General features: G+C 44.2%; 1 protein-coding gene across 3 annotated transcripts in view; it reads left to right on the top strand.

The window, feature by feature from the left end:
• CA6 (carbonic anhydrase 6) overlaps positions 1 to 18259 on the top strand; it is a 165008-nt gene that overhangs the window by 64522 nt on the left and 82227 nt on the right. Inside the window, exon 3 of one of the 3 annotated variants that reach the window (XM_065935825.1) lies at positions 13724 to 13918. The exons of the other annotated variants lie outside the window; for them this stretch is intronic. The gene's annotated coding sequence lies outside the window, so the exon portion shown is untranslated. The remainder of the gene's footprint in view (positions 1 to 13723; positions 13919 to 18259) is intronic. 3 annotated transcript variants of the gene reach the window in all.

The raw sequence follows: 18259 nt of genomic DNA, 5'->3' as shown, positions 1-18259 counted from the left end.
AGGGCGGGGCTGCGGCCGCTGCGGGTGGTTAGAGGGGGCGACATACCAGGGAGGTGGGGCGGAACCTGGCTGGGGCGTCCCCAGTGCCCCAGCAAATGGGTGGGAGTATGGACGAGTCCCAGTCCCCCTTCGCTCCACGTCGGGCTGAGGGCCCCCTCCCCCCCGCGCCGGCTGAGCGGAATCTGTGGCTCTGGGGCCCCGGGGGAGAGGAGGGGCGGGGCGGCGCAGCCGGCATGAGGACTCGGGGTTCCGTCACGTACTCCGAGTCCCGCACGCACGCAGCGTCGCTCCGGCGCCGCACGTCCGGCCCACGACCTTGGTGACGACCTTCGCGGCCCGTCCTTTCTGGCCGCCCCACCCCTCGCCCCGCTGCGCGGTGCTGGAGACCCCAGTGGCAGGGAGACGTTGGCGGCCGCGTGCCCCTACCCAGCTCCCGGGCCGCCGAGCCGGGAACAGGGCCACGTGCGCTCACCCGCGCCTGCGCCCTGCGCTCCCGGCCGCCCGCCAATGTGACACCGTCCCTTTGTCCTTGTGCGTCGGTCACACATGAGTTATCAGGCCAAGATAGAGGAAAGGATTTTGAGCACTTCCTACGGCCCAGGCACTCCTCCATGTGCGTGCCCAGGGTTGGTTCATTCTGAGGCTCTTGTTAATGTTGCATCTTAAAATGAGGCCCCATCCCTCTTTTTCTCATCCATGTGAACCATACTCGTCCTGGCTTGTGTGTGTGTGTATGTGTGTGTGTGTGTTAGTCGCTCAGTCGTGTCCGACTCTTTGCGACCACCATGAACTGTAGCCCACCAGGCTCCTCTGTCCATGGAATTTTCCCGGCAAGGATATTGGAATGGGTTGCTATTTCCTTCTCTAGGGTATCTTCCCGACCCAGGGATGGAACTGGGATCTCCTGCATTGCTCGCGGATCCTTTACCGTCTGAGCTGCTAGGGGAGCCCTGGTTTGGCAGTGGAATTTCACACAGATCCTGGGGGATTTCTCAAAGTTCAAAACAGGCAATATTCCTCAGTGGTCTGACGAATGAAAAATAGACAACAGTAGATGTAATAGTTTTACCCTGTGCTGAAGAAAGAACTGATTCCCGTTTTAAATCAGTTCTTCAGTACCTCCCCCCCACCCCCACCCCCAAACACTCACACTCAAGGGAGGGCTTCATTTTCCAATAAGAATTACATGTACTTTCTTAGCGCTCCTCTTGGTCTGTAATTCAGAGAGCTAAAATCGTGTCATACATCTTCAGGTTTAATACATTGCATAGAGAGATCAAAGTGTGTATTCAAATTATTATTTCTTCTTGTCAGCTGCAAAACCTGCTTTTCTTCCTTAATCACTAGATTTGGATAAAGCTGAAGGCCTACTGACTAAGAAGAAAGAACTTTAGGGTTAAATCCAGCAAGAAAGCAACAAGGAAATTGTAAAATGTTTGCCAGAGAATTATATGAATTTTGCAAGCAGAGTTTGTGATTTCCCCAACAATACACTGATGTTTAAGACTGCTTAAAACCAAGATCCCAGCCCCATGACTCAGCAGCTAAATCAACAGTCACCATCTCCTAAACCTTAAGAGTTCTACAGAAATCAGACACTTACAGCTCTTATTTTCAGAGCAATTCTAAGGTGTGGCCCTGAAAGGGCTCCAGAACAATCTCATTTTCTGTTAAAATGGTTAGAGAGAGAAAGATAGAAAGACATGGCTCTTATAACAGCTTCCTGGCCACAATCAGTGATTCTTCGCAGGAAATCAAATGTAGAACATGATCTCAGACTGCTGCTATTGCAAGATTCTTGGAGGCCACTCCAGAGCATTTTGAGCCACAGCACTTCGACCTCAAATAGGAGCTCAAATGTTAATGATTAGTAGAGATGTCCTCCTTTCCTTTCCAAAATTCACAGGCTGCCAAATGCCCTGCCTGTCTCCACGGCTCCTGAGGATTCGTTAGCAGGCTATGGAACTCATGGGTGCCTTCAGTCCAGTGCAGGCCATCTACTTTGTTACAGGCTTTTAGTTATTATTTATCACTGACAGTATGCTGGGTGAGCAGTTTTAATGCAGTGGCAGACCAAAGGCATTCGCCTTGCTGGTGGGCAAGGAGGAAAAATGTGTGTACAAGGCTTTTATCAGGAGAACACACTGCAGGTAGGGACTGCGTGATATTTGCAGGGAGGACACCAGGATTGAGGGAAGACAAATCTTCAGCAGCCTATGATCCACCTGGGTCATAGTGATTCTGTCTGTGGTCTGCACACCCCTGGTTGAAAACTGCTGGTCAGGAAAGGGGGCACACCTTTTTTGAAAGGCAGGTCTTTAGCCAGATAGGAAACTCCAGGGTTAGAGAAGAAGGCCTCAGGAGATAAAAGTTCAGAGGAGTGAAGAAGGACCTCAGGGGATCTAGGCGGATCCCCCCTCCTAACAGTCTAGGAAGTTTCTGTGTTTACCTCTGTGGACAAGGAATGTTAGCTGCCTTCTCAGTAACCAAAGGATGTTACTTTGCCAACAAATGTCCATATAGTCAAAGCTATGGTTTTTTCCAATAGTCATATACAGATGTGAGAACTGGACAATAAAGAAGGCTAAGTGCCGGAGAATTGATGCCTTCATACTGTGGTGTTGGAGAAGACTCTTGAGAGTCCCTTGGACAGCAAGGAGATCAAACCAGTCAATCCTAAAGGAAATCAACCCTGAATATTCATTGGAAGGGTTGATGCTGAAGCTGAAGCTCCAACACTTTGGTCATCTGATGCGAATAACTGACTCATTGGAAAAGTCCCTGATGCTGGGAAAGATTGAAGGCAGGAGAAGGGAATGAAAGAGGGTGAGATGGTTGGGTGACATCACCAACTCAATGAACATGAGTTTGAGCAAGCTCCTGGGAATAGTGGAGGACAGGGAAGCCTGGCATGCTGCAGTTCATGGGGTCGCAAAGAGTTGGACACAACTGAGCGACTGAACAACAAAGGATGTTACAATCATCAAGCCATCAGCCACTGCAGCCACCTCAGTACTCAAGAGGGGATTCAGGATGGAGAAGAATAGGATACCTGCTCTAGAGAGTTATGGTGCATCTCAAAGGAATAATTTCATTCAGCCTGGACTCTTGTATCTTCTTGTACATAGAAAAGTGCTGAATTCATTAACTTGAGATGTCCCATTTTTCTTTAATTAGCAGTAATCTTGATGTTTGGTTACCTGAGTTGTTTTTGTTTCTTCAAAAACTCTTATATATCCTGGCTCCTCCCATACCTCTTTGGAATAGTCCCTCAGAGCTATCTGAGAGGCTGTATCCTGGGCTTAAGTGCTTAGTAAATCCACTGAATAAAACATAATCCTCAACTTTTAGGTAGTGCATTTTTCCTCGTCCTACACACTAAGTATTTCACATATACCAAAGACTGTATAAAATACATTCAATGTAAAAAAATAATAAATGTCTTTGTACCTGACTTACCAGCTTAAAAAACGGGATACTGGCAACGCCATTTGTGTCTCCTGTATATTCTTCCCTGACCCCAGAGGTAGCCACAATCCTAAATGTTGTGTCTACTTTCACCTGGCTTTTCTCTGCGGTATTTAAATATTTATTGAACTTTATATAAATGGCATTGTACTATTTGTGGCCTTTGCTACAATATTTTTTTTGCTGCACTGGATATTTGTGAGCTGGAGACAGTTTGTTTCAGTGCTGAATAGTGTTCCATTGTGACTATCCACATTTTCCTATCAATATGTATTTGAGTTTCCTGATTCTTTCTGTCTTGTTAATAGCAACATTGCCGCTATGAACTTGGTTTTGAATATCTCTTGAGTACAGGTGCAAGAGTTTCTCTAGGACAAATACCTAGGACTTTGTTTTCCAAAGTATTCTTTTGAGACTTCCCTGGTGGTCCTGATCTCCAGTGGCCTCGGCATGTAATGGCTTGGAGCAGCAGAGCTTGGGTTCCCAGGGAGAGATTTAGGCCAGGTCGTGATGGTGTGAGCCCCAAATCCTAGCCACTAGACCAGTGGTCAGTGACAAGGACTCTGGCCCTTCCGCTTTGCAGAAAAGAAATTCCACAAAGACAGTAGTTAAGCAAGTAAAGTATTTATTAGGAGAAAAAAAGAGTACAGCACATATAGATAGACACATGGGCAGACTTAGAGAGAGAGTCACTGAGTTGCACCCCCATGGCTGTTTAAATCACTTATATAGGATATTTCTTCCAGTTTTCCTTTGGTTGCAAAGAGTGGGACATAACTGAATGACTAACACTTTTTTTTCAGAGCATCCTTAGACGTTGCTCCCCTTTTGACCTCCAAGGAGCTTTTCTGTGCATGTGTGGTCAAGGAGGTTTCCTGACTTCAGGAATGAGAAATATGTGGTCTGAGGAGGGCCCAACCTCCTCCCTTAATTGTCCTGCTATTCTTGTCTTGGAGTTTTGGCCCACGGGGAGTGAATCACTTTACCATGGGGCGACCCGTATACCTCCTGCCTCAGTCCAGTGGCTAAGACTCCACGCTCCTAATGCAACAGACCCGGGTTCAAGCTATGCCACAGCTAAAGATCCCCCATGCTGCAGCTGAGACCTGGTGCAGCCAAGTAAATAAATATTTTTCAAAACCCAACAAAGTATTTGTGTTTTCATGAGAGATGGAATATTTCCTGCCGTATCAGTGAACAAAGATGTCACAGTCACACCACGGATGGTAAGCCCTGAGGGAACACAGGAGGGAAAGAATACCTGCAATTGAGCAACCTTCAGACTACAGCGACTGCCTGGAGAGTCCTGAGTTAGCCCAGGATGTGGAAACAGGTTAATGGCCCCAGATAGCCGAGGTGCATATCAAAGAAATGATTTCAGTGAGACCAGACTCTTGTGTCTTCCCACACATAGTAAAGGACTAAATTCCTTTACTTGAGATATCTGGTTTTCTTTAATTAACAATAACCTTTTGATGTTCAGATCACTTGCCCTTTGTTAAAAAAACTTCTATATAACTTGGCTTCCTTCGTCACCTCTTCAGAGCAGTTCTCTCAGGGTCACTTGAGATGCTGTCTCCTGGGCTTGAAGTCCTAAAAATTCCCACTAAAGAAAGTGTAACTCTCAAAATTCAGGTTGTGAACATTTTTTAAGTCCACAACCAGAAGTGTACATGAGTTTTGACCTGGATGGCAAAAATAAAATTCAGCTCTCCCTTTGCAATTTTTTTCTAGAAATTTGATCAATTTTCAATAACCCCCTTTCCAAGTCTTTTGCTTAAGGAAACCTATGTAAACTCTGTAAATTACAGTCAGCATTCTACCCCATCATGGTTTTGAGGGCACCTCTTAGGGCTCCCTGCTGTCTGTCAACAGCCCCTCCTTTGCCTTCCAAAGTCAGCTGTGGAGGTAGGGTGTGGATAAGGCAGATGTTTGGGGAGGCAGAAGGGACAGCACAGTATGAGGCACTTATTAGTGGTTCCCAAATGAGGGGAGTAAGGAGCAGAGGGGTTAAATAAAGAAGTCCCAGGACTGAGGACTGAGGGCAGCTAATGAAGGTGGGGGAGCAAATGGGAACTCAGAGGAGTTCTGCACCAGCCAGAGAAAATCTCAGTGCAAGGTTGCTATCTTATGTCAAACAGTTCTGCGAGGATCTGCTGTGCCTCAGCGCCTTTATCTCTGAAATGGGTGTGAAAAGACCACCGTCTGGAGGCAGTTTTGAGCTGTCACTGCCCCAGGTGGCTCTTATCATCAGTTTGGGAGTCAGTTGCTTACAGCTGGAATGGAGGCCTGCAGGGCACTGATAGCTCTAAATAGCAGCTGCATTTGGCGCCCTGCCCCAGCGTTTTTCCTTTTCATCTCTATCCTTTCCCATCCCCTTTTCCTCACAGTTTTTAAGGTTTTCTCTTGAAGGGAGGCCCAGGGTAGCTGCAGCCCAGGGGCGAAGAAACCTCGATCTATCAGCCAGGCTGGTGGCCCTCCTAGAGGCTGTGATACCAACCAGAGTCCTTGGCCTTCCCCATCAATAGAAATTGACTAGAGGCCAGACAGGAAATTCAGGCAAGGCTTTATTGGGCTTTATTACATTAGCTGCAAGAGGGAGCAAAAAGAGGAAGCAGGGGCGAGCTTGTTTCTTACAAGGGATGAGGGTGGGGGTGTGCCCAGGGATCTGATCACAGTGGTGGCTTAGTTGCTCTGCCCACCCATTAGGTGGTGGTGTGTGCAAGAGCCATGTGCAGTGCTCTGTTTTTGCTCCCAACACCCAGTTCTTGCTCCTGGCTCTTCAGAAATGGCCATTGCATTTTTTTGTCTTTTTCTATCTTGTGGTCCTAAATTTGTCCCAATTGCCCATGCCCACAGTTATTTTCAGTACCATATAGTTTCCTTGTATTTTGTGGCTTGAGGAGGAGAGGATTGTCCAGGTACCAGCATTGCAGCACTGCTGGCAAGGGTCCCAGGTCCCAGGCCCGTCTCAACCAGGGTATGGGACCCTCAGATGGCAGACTCCAAAATGCCAGTCACTGTGAAGGAAAGAGAAGCCACGTAATAGGGAAGAACAAGTCTGACTCCGTATTAGATCTGTTTCTTTAAGTTCTATATTCTATTGCTCTGGCTTTGCTTTAAGAATGTTGCCTACAGGGGAGTCCCTGGCAGTCCAATGGTTAGGACTTAATGGTTGGCATTTTCACTTCCAGGTTGGAGATGTAAGATTCTGCAAGCCATGTGGCATGGCCAAAAAAAGAAAAATGTTGTCTGTAGCCTGAAATATTCAGGCTAGTCCATTCTCAAGTCTCTGACCTAAAGAATGTAACACTTTTTCATTTATACAGAGGTTAAAAGTTACAGAATAGAGACAAACATTTGTCTTATTGGACATTTAGAGGAACATCATGGCCTGACCTACATGGATAACTACTAGAACAAAGGATTCCTACAAGAAGAAGATCGGGTCAACTAACCATGCCCCTCCCTCACCTTGTTTTTATTTTTTTTTTTTTTTTTTTTTTGATTTTCCCATGTCCAGTTTTATTTTTTTTTTTTAAATATTATTTTATTAGTTGGAGGCCAATCACTTTACAACATTTCAGTGGGTTTTGTCATACATTGACATGAATCAGCCATAGAGTTACACGTATTCCCCATCCCGATCCCCCCTCCCACCTCCCTCCCCACCCGACTCCTCAGGGTCCTCCCAGTGCACCAGGCCCGAGCACCTGACTCATGTATCCCACCTGGGCTGGTGGTCCGTTTCACCATAGATAGTATACATGCTGTTCTTTCAAAACATCCCACCCTCACGTTCTCCCCCAGAGTTCAGAAGTCTGTTCTGTACTTCTGTGTCTCTTTTTCTGTTTTGCATATAGGGTTATCGCCACCATCTATCTAAATTCCGTATATATGTGTTAGTATACTGTAATGTTCTTTATCTTTCTGGCTTACTTCACTCTGTATAATGGGCTCCAGTTTCATCCATCTCATTAGAACTGATTCAAATGAATTCTTTTTAACGGCTGAGTAATATTCCATGGTGTATATGTACCACAGCTTCCTTATCCATTCATCTGTTGATGGGCATCTGGGTTGCTTCCATGTCCTGGCTATTATAAACAGTGCTGCGATGAACATTGGGGTGCACGTGTCTCTTTCAGATCTGGATTCCTCAGTGTGTATGCCTAGAAGTGGTATTGCTGGGTCATATGGCAGTTCTATTTCCAGTTTTTTAAGAAATCTCCACACTGTTTTCCATAGTGGCTGTACTAGTTTGCATTCCCACCAACAGTGTAAGAGGGTTCCCTTTTCTCCACACCCTCTCCAGCATTTATTGCTTGTAGACTTTTGGATAGCAGCCATCCTGACTGGCGTGTAATGGTACCTCATTGTGGTTTTGATTTGCATTTCTCTGATGATGAGTGATGTTGAGCATCTTTTCATGTGTTTGTTAGCCATCTGTATGTCTTCTTTGGAGAAATGTCTGTTTAGTTCTTTGGCCCATTTTTTGATTGGGTCGTTTATTTTTCTGGAATTGAGCTTCAGGAGTTGCTTGTATATTTTTGAGATTAATCCTTTGTCTGTTTCCTCATTTGTTATTATTTTCTCCCAATCTGAGGGCTGTCTTTTCACCTTACTTATAGTTTCCTTTGTTGTGCAAAAGCTTTTAATTTTCATTAGGTCCCATTTGTTTATTTTTGCTTTTATTTCCAATATTCTGGGAGGTGGGTCATAGAAGATCTTGCTGTGATTTATGTCGGAGAGTGTTTTGCCTATGTTCTCCTCTAGGAGTTTTATAGTTTCTGGTCTTACATTTAGATCTTTAATCCATTTTGAGTTTATTTTTGTGTATGGCCTCACCTTGTTTTTAAAAAAGCTTTTCTGAAACCCTTTGGTGGAGTTCCAGGTTTTGGGGGGCATGAGCCACCTGTCTCCTTGCTTGACCCTGCAATAACCGTCCTCTGTTACAAACGCCAACATTTCGGTATTGTTTGGCCTCACTGTGTGTCAGGCACCTGAACTTTCGCTTGGTAACAGTCAAGTGGTGCAGTTGTGAGCTCCAGATGGCAAACAGGAGCCAGGTTTTCCTCCAGAAGCAGGTGGAGGGACTCCCTTGGTGGTCCAGTGACTAACACTCCACATTCCCAAGGCAGGACGCCCAGGTTCGATCCCTGGTTGGGGAATTATATTGTACATGCAGCAACTAAGACCTGGTGCAGCCAATTTTTAAAAAAAGGAAGTGACCCTTTGTGACTCATGACAGTAGGGTTTCCGTGGAGGCTTTGCATGGATGGCCTGATAGTGAGAAAGTGCTTCCTCCTCCTATCAGTGGTTGATAACGATAGGGGAGGCCTTGTTATCTGCCAGGTGTAGCTCTGTAGCTCAAATAATCCTGTTCCATGCGGTCATTTATGCTTTTTGAAGCACAGAGAGGTGATCTGAGCTGACCAAGCCCCAAACTAGTGAATAGCCGCGGTGGGCGAACCTGGCTCCCGGCCCTCACCCCCAACCACTCAGCATCCTGCTCTCTCAAGATGAAGTTCCACTTGCCCTTGGATCTGAATGAGATGCAACGACATTCAGTCCAAAAATCCTTCCCTTAATTTGCACATCCACCCCATGACTATAAGCATGTGGTGGTGGTGGTTTATTCGCTCAGTCGTGTCCGACTCTGTGACCCCATGGACTGTAGCCCACCAGGCTCCTCTGTCCATGGGATTTCCCAGGCAAGAATAACAGAGTGGGTTGCTATTTCCTTCTCCAAACTATAGCCATGCACAGAATTTAACCACAGCAGCATCAGGTTTTGAGAAATAGGACTCAGGAAGACCTCATGTCTGCGGTGTTCTCTCTAAAGGTTTGCAACCGGAAGAAGACAGCAGCCTGCAGAGTGGGTGTGGCAGTTACACCATATGGCAGTTTGAGTTTCAGTTACAAAATGTCCCCAATCCCACACTTGTGGTGGCATTGCTAGCATTTCCTAAACAAAAGGGTAGAAACTCTGATTTTCTCCAAACCTTGACAGTTCCCATGAAGCAAAGTCTGCAGAGCTTCTATGTTAGAATTCCCTGACTGATGCGTTTGTTTGTTTGTTTCCCGGTAACCAGGAAAATAGGGAGGAGAGAGTAGATTTCAGGACAGCATTTGTCAGAGTCTGTTGGGATATTCTTGTGGCCAGAAGAGCAATGCAGATTGGGGGAACTGAGACCCAGCTGCATGGGTCTCCTAAGGGGCTGATCTCAGACTGAAGGCTTGCCCCTGGATGAGGGTGGCAAGAACAGGCAGCCGTAAATTCACAGATCAGCAGAGTTGGGCCAGACAGCTGCCCTAGTGAAGGGCTGACTCAGGATTTGCAGCAGACAGCCAAGCAGGCTGCCAGACCAATAAAGTGCCCCCTTTAGAGGGGTTTATGTGTGCCTGCCACTCTCACAGAGCCTTTGGAAGGGCTTCAAGACTAGTCAGGCTTTGACCACCTCAACACAACTGAATGAACCAAGGATTAGCACCACTCCTTTTCTCTCTTTTTATAAGCAAGTCACATTGGACTTAAAGCCCCCCTTAATCCAATATGACCTTATCATAATTTGATTACATCTGCAAAGACTGTATTTACAAAGAAGGTCACATTCACAGGTTCTATGCAGACGTGAAGTTTTGGGGGACACTATTCAACCTGGTACGACCTCCTAACTTGCAGGGTATCTCCCTGCAGCCCCTCCTCAATTGGTAGTCTAGCTCAGGAGTTAACAAACTATGGCCCATGGGTCAAATCTGTTTTTGTAAGTAAAATTTTATTGAAATACAGCCATGTTCCTTTGTTTACATATTGTCTGTGGCTGCTTTCAAGCTACAGTGGCAAAGCTGAGTAGTCACAACAGACTTGCAAAGCCTAATCTAAACTTTATAGAGAAATTTAGCCCACCCCTTGTCTGCCCCCACTTCTTTGATGGTAGCTGTAGCCCAAGAAGCATCCATTCAAAAGGACAAGTCTCAGTGTGAAGAGCTGATGGAGATACCTCTTGCTGATGTCCCATTGGCTGAAGCAGGTCATATGATCAAGCCTAGTATCAGTGTGGGAGGGGCTACCCACCAGAGTGGATACTAGGAGGCAGGCTCTTTGGGGCCACCAAGGAAACAGCCTTCCATGGGGGCAGGACTGGAAACAGGAGGCCTGTCTAGGGGAGAGATGATGGTGGCTCCATTGGTCTCTGGGCTGGTAGCAGTGGCGACAGGAGAAGCGATTGGATTCCAGATGTATTTGCAAGCCGAGCTGATGGTTTTTGCAGATGATCTAAATGTGGGCAAAGCACAGAATTATTTATATCTACCCCACCTACTTCCAAAAAGAGTCTGAGATTCCTCGAAGAGAGTTTGTGATAAAATCAATAACTACTAAATAAGACTGGGAAGATAAGAACCAAATATCAAGGAAGAGGGGCAAACAGGCATCAATGGGACAAAACTCGTGAGAGCAGGGCTGCCCTTGGGCCAGAAGGCACGTGTGTGGGGATCACAAAAAGTCACCTCTTCCTTGAGACTTTTTGCTTCCATCTTAGGATTCTATAGTCGTAATGAAAGTATCAAAATGTCAAAATAAGAAAGATAGCTGTAATGGAAACGATGACTCTTTAGAGGCAGTACCTTTGGGTGTTGCAGTCTGAGGGCATGTATGCGATGACCCTGCTTTCAAACTTAGTTCAATGTAAGCCTGGTGGGGGTGTGATTGGTCATCATAATACTGTTGCAGTAAGGGGGACTCCTTCCAAGGCCTGAAAGTGGGTTCCTGTCTAATATCCTGAAATGAATTGTCTGAGGAAACACATGTTTTGACAAAGCAAGAGATTTTATTCGGAAGGGATGCCTGGGTAGAAAGCAGTAGGCGAAGGGAACCCAGGAGGGTTTCTCTGCCACCTGGCTCACAGTCTTCAGTTTTATGGTGAAGGGATTAGTTTCTGGGTTGTCTCTGACCAATCACTCTGACTCAGGGTCCTTCCTGGTGGTGCATGCATTGCTCAGACAGGATGGATGCTGGCAAGAAGGATTCTGGGAGATGGTTGGACATGTGGTGTCACCTTTTGACCTTTCCCGAACACTTCCGGTTGGTGGTGGCTTACTCATTCCATGTTCCTTACCAGGACCTCCTGTCCTAAAACAACTCACACAAATGGTTACTATGATGCCTGGCCAGGGTGGGGGGTTGCAGAGTGTGCTTCTCCTAACAATAGTGTGCATATTATACAAGATTTGGAAAAGATTATTGATGAGGTTTCTTCCGTTACAGCCAGGAAAGTAAAATTATAATAAATTTTTTTGGTATAAGTAAAATATGTAAACACATCACATAAGTAATGTGAGTTTTAATATGCCTACTTTCCAATTTTTAAATATTTTTTCAACCATTTTGATATTTGGAAAACAATCAACTATTAAGAATACATTAAAACATACTGGGGGTTATATATATTTCCTCTTGCATCAGGTTCTTATTTAAAATTTTGATATTTTGCTCATTGTGGATTTTCGGTGTTGGTATTTCAAAATATGAACTCTCTTGATTTCTGTAGTTCTTGGCACTCTTAAATTTTTTGCCCAAGGCAAATGCTTCATTTGCTTCACCTTAATTCCTGGCCCAGGGTGATGTGGCTGCTAATATTTAAATATTTAATAGAAGATGCCCGTCTAGTGTGAAGGTCTGGGGAAGAGAGCTCAGGTCTGAGTAACAAGCCCACATAGACCTCTCAAGAGAAGTAGGACTGGGGGCTGAGGCTGAAGTACCATAGCCCTCCTCCTCCTCCTCCCTGGGAGGAAAGAAGATTTGCAGGGTCTTGAAAACCATAAAAGGTTTGGTTGCAGGATTATTAGGCAGCAAAGGGCATACATTTAATATCAGTGGCTCCAGAAATGAGGACGAGGATTACAGAGAGAATGTCCAGGGAGGCTGAGGAGCTACTCAATTTAGGAGAAAATAGAATCTTTTCCAAAACAACATGCAGTTCCTGCCACTGGGAGCTGTTTGGGGTAAGTCTGGGGTCTGCACTCGCTCCATGGTATGCAAATATACATATATATGTGTATATATATAAATTAATTTACTTTTATTCCTTTTGAGATTTTTAGAATAGCTTTAAATCATCTGTGAAACTTACCTTGAGCTTAAAAAAAAGAAAAAAGAAAAACCCCAAGGCTGATCTCAATATATATATTAAAAAAAAAAACCGACAACATAAAAACCGTTTTTAAAAAAGTTAAAAAAAAAAAAACCAAGAAAACCAAGGCTGAGAATTAATATTCCAGTCTCCTGCCTCCCATTCAATTCATTGCAAACAGCTTTTTGAATCAAGGAAAGACAAAGATGATTCAGCAAAGACAAAGATGCTTCTGTTTTCAATTAAAGTCCGCCCCATTTGGACCTGGTCCCGGGTCTTGCTAATATGATGCCAAGGGCATCTCTTGGTTCCATCTTAATGGTGTCTTTGGGTTTACTCTGGACAGAGTTTTACTCCTGCCAGACCCATAGATACCAGCTCCACAGACAGGGGCTTATGTCTTGGCAGTGCTTCTTGTACTATGATTTTAATTTATTCTTATTTCTCAGAAGAGTCAATATACTATGTCCCATTTACTGCAAAGCACAGTTTCTTAATCTGGGCGAGAGTCCCACAAACGAGCTGTCAGAGGTCCAAGGAATGCCCCAAACTGTGTACAAAAGTGAGGTGGCTGTGCATATTTTCTGTGGCTAAGGCTTCGGCTTTAAATTCCTGAAAAGGTTCATGGCCCTCTCTACTCCCAAGGTCACCCTGATTAATTCCTTCTTGGAATATCTATATCACTGGAACAAATGAATTAACTTTTCTGTGAGTTCTGTAAACTGTCACTATTCCCTCACCTCAGGTCATCATAGTGTTCAAACTTTAAACTCAGGAATTCTGTTACATGAGTCACAAATCTCTCCATACTCTCTGAAAGAACCCGTTCATTTTCTCTCCTCTTCTCCCAGTTTCTCAGGAGATGTCCATGGAAGGAGGAGGCGAGAGGCCTCTCACATGGGTTGTTCTGGCTCCCAGCCCTTTCCTGGGCCAAGCAAGTGTTGCATGTGTGTTGGGTGTAGGGTGTGTGTAGCTATAAGTGTACATCAAAGTCTTTGATTCCTGCATTTTACTCCCCTGAAAAACAGTCAGGACCTTAGCACAGCATCTTATGGAAGTAGGTAGGGAAGGGTCCCCCTTCTTAGCAGGAAGAATTACCCCTCTGCTTATTTGATTTGCAGCAATGCTTTGGGTCAGAATCTATAATAAATATGCTGGAAGAATATAAACGCAAGGGGAAAGAAAAGACATCAATTTCTACTGTGAAATGGAATATTTTCTGCTCTACCAGTAAACAAGGCTTTTCCAAATGCAAATTTCTGAGCCCAGGTGAAACAAAGCCAGCTATTTGGAAGCCATCAGCTCCTTCCTCCCTGGTAAGCACTGAAGAGCTGGGGGGTTGTGAGAGGTGGCCATCCGCTAACATTCACTGTCTCTAACGGTTAACAAGGAATTAGTATGTGAACAATAAAGAAAATAGGATTGGCCCCAGATAGCTACATGCATATGAAAGAAATTATTTCAGCAAGCCCAGATGCTTGCATCTTCCCATACATAAAAGATCGCTAAATCTCTTCACGTGAGAGATTTAGTTTTCTCTTAATTAAAAGTAACTTTTAATATTCAGATTACCTGCTCCTTGTTGCAAACTTGCATATGGACTGGCACCTTCCCTGCCTCCTCGGAGTCACCAAAGATACTGTCTCCTAGGCTGGAGTCCTAACATTCCCACCGAATAAAACCTAACTCGACTTTTGTGTTGCGCATAGTTTTTTAGTTGACACTACCAGCCAAACTGGTATTTTTTACCTTTTGAGGGAGGGTTTTATACCCCTTTTGAACTTGGGATTTTTGCCCAGTAAAGAAGTATATTTATGTGTATGTTAACAGAGTTTTAGGTTGTTCTTAGATGTAGGTAGGGAAGAGAGCATCCCTTTCTTGCTTGCCTTACAGATGAGCTATTCAGAAAAGCTTCTCACGCGGTGATGTTTATTAAATACCTTCCACCTACTAGCTCAGTGCTGGGGATTCTAAGATGAGTCAGATATGGTTCCTGCCTTCAGGGCCCCTGAGCTGGCTGAATGTACAAAAGCATACACAGCTGTGATGCAAAATTAAATGTTGAAGGAGTCCACCATAAGCCACTGTGGCATGAGAATTATTTTGAGCTGAAGGCATTTGAGAACAGGATTTTTTTTTCTTCTGAACTCCCTTATCTGTCCCAAAGCAGAACCTCTCCCAAATAACTCAGTTTTTCATAAATTCCCTCCTTAGGGTTAACCAGGGATGATCAACTCTTATAAACAGACATTGTCATAAAACTGTCATATATTCTATCTACTCTCCCTTCCCTCCCTTCTCTTTCCCTATTAAAATGGTATATAAGCCCCCAGTGCTAATCACTTTGAGTTACGTTTTTCTGCAAATTCCCTTATATACGGGAATAAAACCCTTTTTCTCTTGCTAATCTGTTGTCAGTTTTAATTTGCAGGACCCACTCCAGTATTCTTGCCTGGAGAATCCCATGGACTGTAGCCTGCTAGGCTCCTCTGTCCATGAGGTCGCAAGAATCGGACATGACTTAGCTACTAAACCACCACTACCACCACCAATCACAGAACTGGTGGCTCCGACATTTAAGAATCTGCCTGCAATGCAGGAGATTCATGTTCTGTCCCTGAGTCGGGAAGATCCCCCTGGAGAAGGAAATGGCAACCCACTCCAGTATTCTTGCCTGGAGAATTCCATGGACAGAGGAACCTAGCAGGCTACAGTCAATGGGGTTGCAAAGAGTGGACACAGCTGAGCAACGTTCACACACACAATCATAGAACACAAGAGAGTAAAGTTTTCCCTCCTGACAATGTCATTACTGGGGTAGCAAAATCTTTAATTTCTGATTTGTGATGAAATATGCAAGCTGCGTACCCTGAAGTTACCTTGCCCTTCCTCTGCTGGTCAAGGTTCATTCAACAAATGTTTACTAAGGTCCTGCTATAAATCAGGAATTGGAGTTAGAACAGAAAACAAAATTGTCTGCCAGAGGGCAAAGTTCTGGCCCTCAGGTTGCTTATACTCTGGTTCAGAAATAGAAAATACACCTGTAAATACACAGATGATCAGTTGATGGTAAAAACTACAGAGATCACTGAACAGTTCTCAGGGGGAAAGGAAGTGCTGGGGGTGGACAGCGTGTGTATGAGTAGTATGTTATGTGATCCATATGACAATTCTCAATATAAAATTCTAGCAGTTTATATTTTTAAAGATGCTCCCAGTTTCTTTTCGTTTAAGGGCAGAAAAGAAGCAATTGAGTGTCTTACTCCTGTTTAAAAAAATTGTTATTTCAAATTTATTTATTTTTAGCTGCACTGGGTCTTGGTTTCTGTGCGGGTTTTCTCTAGTAGGGGCTTAGTAGGGGCTAAGTAGGGGCTACTCCCGAGCAGCGATGTGAGGGCTTCTCATTGCTGTGGCTTCTCTTGTTGCTGAGCATGGCCTCTAGGGTGTGGGGGCTTCAGTAGTTGCAGCACATGGGTTTTTTGTTGCCCCATAGCAACTGGAATCTTCCCAGACCAGGGCTCAAACCTGTGTCCCCTGCATTGGCGGGCACACTCTCAACCAGTGGGCCAGCAGGGAAGTCCCAGACACTTGCTTTTTAAAATAACAGAAATACTCTATGCTGGTTATAAAAAATTTCAAAACAGAAATATACTTCTTCCCTTTCCTTCCTGCTTTTCTTCCCACTGTTAAAAGTCTGGTATGTGACCCTTCAGATATTTTTTCTATGCATGTTCCAAGAAACATATTCATATTCATACAGAGGTGGTTACCTACTTTAAAAAAAAATGGAAACAGAATAATGGGAGACACGTTCTACAATTTGCTGTCTTCCGCACACCCTCCATATCATTCCTATCTTCACAGGAACACCCCTGCAGTTCATCTGTCCTTGCTCTTTTAAAGGCTGCCCTGAAATCACAGTTCAAATGTCACTCAGGATTTAATTAGTGTGCCGACAATGGACAGTGATGTTGTTCCCACATTTTCATTCTTATGGTAGGGCTGCAACAAACCTCCTGCGTGCCCAAGTGTTTCTGAACAGCAGATTTCTAGAATTTGAACTGCTGAGTCAATTGGTCTGAATATATAACATTTTCACAGACATTGCTCAAGTGACCATGTTGCAGTGAAGAGGAAAAAGAAGAGGGTTGAGTTTTTTTTTTTTCCTTTTCTTTTCCTGAGAATAAAGGAAATAAAGAGAACAGTGAGCAGGCCTGAACATTTCTAGTTTGTTTTTTATTTTAACTGTTCCTAACTCTGAATGTCTATAAATAAGTTTGCTTTTCTGCCCCAGAACTCTGCAGGGGCTGCACTTCGAACCTGTTATCGTTTGACGCTATGCTAAATACATCCTGTATCTGGTGTTTACCCTTACAGCACCCTTCCCCTTGTAGTTACATATCAGAAGGAAGTTCCGCAGAGCCACCAAAATGCCAGACTCAATTACTGGGTGACTGAAGCCAGCCTATGACTGTCACTGAAACAAGGCCAGAGAAAGAAATCAAGAGCCTAAGTCTTGATATTTTTTATTTGACTTTGATGGGCAGAGAAAGTCAAAATTTTGGCCAGCAACAACCATATCAAATTCCATGACTCCACTGTCATCAAAAGCTCACATTTCTACATCTCTCCCAACATTTGGTAATGCCAGTATTTTATTTTTTGCTAGTCTGTGAGGTGAAAAGTCTTCCCTGATGGTTCAGCAGGTAAAGAATCTGCCGGCAATGCAGGAGACACAGGAGACCCGGGTTCTATCCCTGGGTTGGGACAATCTCCTGGAAAAAGGGAATGGCTATCCATTCCATTCTTGCCTGCAGAATTCCATCAACAGAGGAGCCTGGTAGGCTACAGTCCATGGTGTTACAAAGAGTCGGGCATGACTGAACGACTAACATTTTCACTTTTTTAAGAGTATATGGTAAGACCCAATAAGGCCTTAATAAATGTTTATTGACTGGTATCACATGAAGAAAAAAATCCTTTTGTTTTCAGAAAGCAGTCTGAAGGTTGTGAACCATAGTCAGGACAAAAGAAACAAAGCAAGAATATTAATGTGCATAGTCACTGTGAAACAATCTTTTAATTATAGCCCTTTTCCTTTTAAAAAGTAGTCAGAAATTCAGAAAATATAGACAAGTGAAAAGAAGCAAATTACACCCACACATCATCCTGTGGACAGTCCTATTAACAATTTGTGATTTTTTTTTTCTTAGCAACTTTACTGAGGTAGAATTTGCATAATAGAGAATTCATCCATTTCTCCAAAGAAGGCATGCAGATGGCCAATAAATACATGAAAATATGCTCAACATCACTCATGATTAGAGAAATGCAAGCTAAAACTATAATGAGGTATTACCTCACACCAACCAGAATGGCCATCATCAAAAAAAAAAATCTACAAATAGGGAGTTCCCTGGTAGTCCGGTGGTTAAGACTTGCACTCCCAGTGCAGGTAGCCTGGGTTCAATCCCTGGTCAGGGAACTAGGTCTCACATGCCACAACTAACTAAATAAATGTTTTTTAAAAAGTCTACAAACAATAAATGCTGGAGAGGATGATGTGGAGAAAAGGGAAACCCTCTGCATTGTTGTGGGAATGTAACTTGATACAGCCATTATGGAGAACAGTGTGGAGATTTCTTAAAAAACAGTAG

This window comes from Muntiacus reevesi, chromosome 5 (genome assembly GCF_963930625.1).
Source record: "Muntiacus reevesi chromosome 5, mMunRee1.1, whole genome shotgun sequence".
NCBI lineage: Eukaryota > Metazoa > Chordata > Mammalia > Artiodactyla > Cervidae > Muntiacus > Muntiacus reevesi.
The sequence above is the reverse complement of the archived record's forward strand: the minus strand, read 5'-3'. Positions and strand labels throughout refer to the sequence as shown.